Source organism: Gossypium arboreum, chromosome 11 (genome assembly GCF_025698485.1).
Source record: "Gossypium arboreum isolate Shixiya-1 chromosome 11, ASM2569848v2, whole genome shotgun sequence".
Classification (NCBI taxonomy): Eukaryota; Viridiplantae; Streptophyta; class Magnoliopsida; order Malvales; family Malvaceae; genus Gossypium; species Gossypium arboreum.
This window is the reverse complement of record NC_069080.1, coordinates 93,281,180-93,287,048: the sequence shown is the minus strand read 5'-3', so window position 1 is coordinate 93,287,048 and position 5,869 is coordinate 93,281,180.

Here is a 5,869-nt window from a genome sequence, read left to right as displayed (position 1 = left end):
AAAAAGATTATAATTTCATCAATGAATCAACTAAAAATCATAAAAAAAAAAATCAGAAATTGAGACATGGGCTTGACAGTATACAAAGCAACGATTACAAAAACGTAGAAATTATCGAAAACTGATCAAAAACCATACCTTAATCAACAATTTGCTTGGCTAAACCCCAAGGAACTTATTTTCTTTCTTTTTCTTGTGAATTTTGGCAATAAGGATGAATGAATCATCCATTAACATGTTTTGTTTTATTTAATTTATGATTAATATGCCAATTACCAAAATACCCTTTAATAAACCATTATAAATTCACATATATTAAGGTCAGTAATATCCATTAACCATGTAAATGGCATATTAACCACATAAGGACCTCTCATTTACAAAGACATAACAAACAAGCACTTTAGCAATTAGAAGCCACTTTTACATTTTACGCGATTAGGTCTTTTTATCAAATTGAGCACACAAATGATTAAATTTTCATACGAAACTTTCACACATGTCAATTCACATATTATAAGCACAGAAAATAATATTAAAATATTATTATAACTGAAATTTGTGGTCCCAAAACCACTATTTTGACTAGGGTCTAAACCAGACTGTTACAATTCTGCCCCCTTAGGGATTGTTGTTCTCGAAAATCTTGCGTTGAATAGATTTGGATATTTCTGTCTCATAACATCTTTAGGCTCCTACATAGGCTCTTCAACACTGTGTTGAATAGATTTGGATATTTCTATGTCATAACATCTTTAGGCTCCTACATAGGCTCTTCAACACTGTGTCGATGCCACATTACTTTTACTAATGGAGTTTTCTTACTTTACAGTTCTTTAATCTCACGAGTTAAGATGCAGATCGGTTCTTTTTCGTAGGTCATATCAGAATGAATCTTAATCTCAGATAGAGGAATTACATGCAAAGGATCGGACCTGTATCGTTGAAGCATCGATATGTGAAGCACATTATGAATCTTTTCTAACTCTGATGGCAAAAATAATCGATAAGCAACTGTCCTGATACGCTTAATAATCTCATACGGCCCGATGAACCTCAGACTCAATTTGCCTTCTTTTGCCAAATCGAAGTACTTTCTTCCACGGTGAGACTTTCAAAAACACTTTTCCTCTGATCTAAAATTCAATGTCTTTTCGTTTCAAATCTGCGTAAGATTTCTAACGATCAGAAGCTACTTTCAGACTATCTCAAATTACTTTTACTTTCTGTTCAGTTTCTTTTATCAAATCAACCCCGTGAATCTTATTTTCACTGAGCTCTGACCAATACAAAGGTGTACGACATTTTCTACCATATAAGGCTTCGTACAATGCCATCTTAATGCTTGATTGAAAACTATTGTTATAAGAGAATTCAATCAATGGCAGATACTGTTCCCACATGCCTTCAAACTCAGGAATGCAACATCTTAACATATCCTCGAGTATCAGAATAATCTACTCGGATTGACCATCCATTTCCTGGTGAAAGGCAGTACTAAAGTGCAATTTCGTACTCAAAGTATCTTGCAATTTCTTCCAAAATCGCGATGTGAATCTCAGATCTCTGTCTGACATAATAGATAATGACACACCATACAATTTCACAATATCGAAAATGTATAACTCAGTTAACTTGTCAAGTGAATAATTGGATCGTACCAGAATAAAATGAGTTGATTTCGTCAATCGGTTAACTACAACCTATATAGCATCTTTCTTTCACGGAGATAGGGGAAAACCCGAAACAAAGTCCATTGTCATTCTGTCAATAACAAACTAGAAGACACTTGATGTTTAGCTTTAACTTGTTGATAGATTAAACATTTAGAAACAAAATCAGAGATATCTCTTTTCATTCCAGACCATTAGTAATAGTGTTTCAAATCATTATACATTTTCGTACTACCCAGATGAACAGATAAACGACTGTTGTGAGCTTCATTCAAAATCATCTGAATCAATTCTGGATTTCTCGGAACACAAATTCAATCTCGAAATCTCAGACAATTATTTTTATCAACTCTGAGTTCTAATCAGAATTCAAATCACACTGAGCTTGTTTTGCAATTATCTCATTATTAACCTTTTGAGCATCAATAATTTGTTGTAAAGACAACGGTCTCACTTTCAATTCAGCTAAGACTGAACCATCATCGGACAAAACCAAATGAGCATTCATCACACGTAATGCAAATAATGATTTTCGACTCAAAGCATCAGCAACAACATTTGGTTTTCCCAGATGATAATCAATCACAAGCTCATAGTCTTTTAGCAATTCTAACCACCTTCTCTGTCACAGATTTAGATCTTTCTGAGTCATCAGATATTTCAAACTCTTATGATCAGAATATACATGACATTTCTCACCAAATAGATAGTGACGCCAAATTTTCAAAGCAAATACGATCCCAGCTAACTCATGGTCGTAAGTCGGATAGTTCTTTTCGTGCTGCTTTAATTGTCTCGAAGTGTAAGCAATAACTTTTCCTTCTTGCATCAAAACACATCCCAGACAGTTCAATGAAGCATCACTATAGATAAGAAATTCCTTACTCGAATCGGGTTGTACTAACACTAGTGTTTCATACAATAGGGCCTTCAATTGATCAAAGCTTTTTTGACACTTTTCAGACCATTCAAACTACACATCTTTCTAAAGCAGTTTCGTTAATGGAGTTGCAGTCATAGAAAAGCTTTTTACAAATCATCTATAATAACCAGCAAGTCCCAAAAAACTGCAAACTTCAGAGACATTCCTCAAAGGCTTCCAATCCAGAATAGCTGAAATCTTGTTTGGATCAACTCGGATACTTGATGCTAATACAATATGGCTTAGAAACCCAACTTCTCGTAACCAAAATTCACATTTGCTAAACTTCGTATACAATTGCTTATCACACAAAGTCTGGAGCACTATTTTTAGATACTCGGCATGCTCGGATTTATCACGTGAATAAATCAATATGTCATCAATGAATAAAACAACAAATCGATCTAAATACGGTCTGATAATTCTATTCATCAAATCCATAAAGATAGCAGGTGCATTTGTTAATCCGAAGGGCATAACTAAGAATTCATAGTGGCTGTACCTCGTTCTGAATACAGTTTTCAGAATGTCTAAATCTTTTACTTGCAACTGATAATAGCCTGATCCCAAATCTGTCTTTGAAAACATAGACAAATCATCAATTTGAGGCAAAGGGTATTTATTCTTGATAGTCACCTTGTTCAATTGACGATAATCAATACATATTCTCATCGTGTCGTCTTTCTTCTTCACAAATAGAACTGGTGCACCCCAAGGTGAGAAACTCGATCTAGCAAACCCTCTATCGATCAATCTTGCAACTGAGACTTTAATTTTTTTAGTTCGGTCAGAGCCATTCTGTACGAAGCTATCGAAATTGGGGTAGTTCTAGGTACTAACTCAATGCCAAATTCAACTTCTCGTATCGGAGGTAATCCCAGAAGTTCTTCAGGAAACATATTAGGGAATTCATAGAAAACAGACACTGATTCAACTCTCTTTTCTAACACTTTAGAATCAATCATGTAGGCAAAGTAAACTTCACAACCTTTTCTCGTAATACTCAGAGCTTTCATCGAAGATATCACAGTAGGCAATCCATTCAAATCACTAGATTCAATTCGAACTATTTCATCATTCTTGCATCTCAAATCAATAATTTTCCATTTGCAATTCACAATAGCATCATGCAAAGTTAACCAATCCATACCAAAAATTATATTAAACTCATCAAAGGGTAATAACATCAGATCAGTCAGAAAATAAATGTCTCGAAACATTAATCGACAGTTCTTGCACACTTTTTCAACTAGGACAGTTTTACCTAGGGGGTTCGATACTTTAATCACGCATTCAGTAGACTCTACAGGCAAAGTCATACTGGATACTAAATTCATGCATATATACGAATGTATTGATCCAGGATCTATCAAAGCAATCACAGAAGTATCATAAAGTGTGAAAGTACCAGTTATAACATTTGGAGACAAAGCCTCTTCACGAGTTCAGATGGTGTAGGATCTGGCAAGTGCATGAGCCTCGGATCTAACAATAGTATGTTTTGTTCCCCTCTGAGTGCCATTCACATTACCCATATTTCTAGGAGGTCTACCACGAGATGCATTGCCACTTGGCCTTAGATTTTGCACAATCTCTTGCTTGACAGATTCAGGCCAACCACGGATGAAATGGTCTAACGATCCACATTTGGAACAAGCCTGATCATACAATCTACAATTGTTGGGATGTCTTTTACCATAGTATTTACATTTAGGGTGATCAGATCAAACATTTCCAACACTGGCAACAGATGTAGCTGGAGCTCTGAAACTCAAATGCGATCTCGTACGATCTCTACTCGCATGTCCTACATTAGCCTTTGAATGACTATAATCATCTCAAAACTTTTTTGATGCAAATTGAAATGGCTTGCTTGATGATCTCTTTCGCACTTCTCTAGCTTCTGACTCAGCTTTTCTTTTCACTTTCCCAAGCTCTTCAGCTTTACGTGCTCGTTCAACAAGCACTACAAATTCTTTGATCTCAAGAATCCCGACTAACAAACAAATATCTTCATTCAGACCATCTTCAAATCTTTTTCACATTATTACCTCAGTAGATACACATTCCTGAGCATACTAGCTCAGTCTTACAAACTCTCGCTCATATTCTATAACAAACATATGACCTTATTTAAGTTCAAGAAACTCTTTGCATTTCTGGTTGATAAATCTCTGACTGATGTATTTCCTTTGGAATTCAGCTTTAAAGAAATCCCAAGTGTCTAATTCTCTTAGAACCACGGATATCAAAGTCTTCCACCAGTGATATGCCGTATCTCTCAGAAGTGAAATGACACATTTTATGCATTCATCCGAATTCAAAGACAATTCATTGAATACTCGTATTGTATTTTCTAACCAGAACTCAGCTCTCTCAGCATCATTACTAGTTGTAGCACGAAATTCTTCAGCTCTATATTTTCTAATTTTATCAACCAAAGGCTTACTTAACTTAATCAAATTCGCATGTGGCATAACAGTGACTTGCAGAGGATTAGCCAAGGTTGGGGGTTGTTGTACAACCGGATTAGTTCTAATATACTGACTGAACCAATCATTCATCATTTGATAAAAGGCTTGTCTAGCCTCTCCATCATGGCTACTCATAGCCAGTCTAGAATCGGATGGTGCTATCCCTTGCGCGGAGCAGGCGCATTACTCTCGACATCGTCAACTATGGCTCGTTCAGGATCCATTTTCTATATAAAAACACATTTTCATTATCAGGATTCATCACATTATCGCTGTTCATAAATATGACATGTATAGCTAGACTCACATATGCTATGTTAGTCCTAAAATCGACTAAACCGTAGCTCTGATGCCAACCAAATGTAACACCCCTAACCCGTATCCGTCGCCTGACTAGGGTTAAAGGCGTTACCAAAAAAATCAAAACATTACAAAATCATAAATCATACATCATCATATCATAACAATTCATACACAAATAGTTCCTTTAGAAGGTTTACGAAACCTTAAACATGCTTTGGAGAAGGTTCGGGGCCAAACCGAACACATAAATTTTTTTTTGAAACTTATGAATTTTCTAAGTTAAACAAGTCACCCGTCCGTGTGAATAGGCCGTATGCCTCACATAGTATTAGACATGCCCGTGTGTCTAGACCGTGTCAAATCAGGGCATACATACTAACTTAATCACACGGCCACAAGACATGCTCGTATGCCTTGGCCGTGTAATGGCCTAAATTCAAGGTTATCGGAAAAATGGTTTTGTAACCATAGATCCGATTTAAAGAGAAAATTATTTC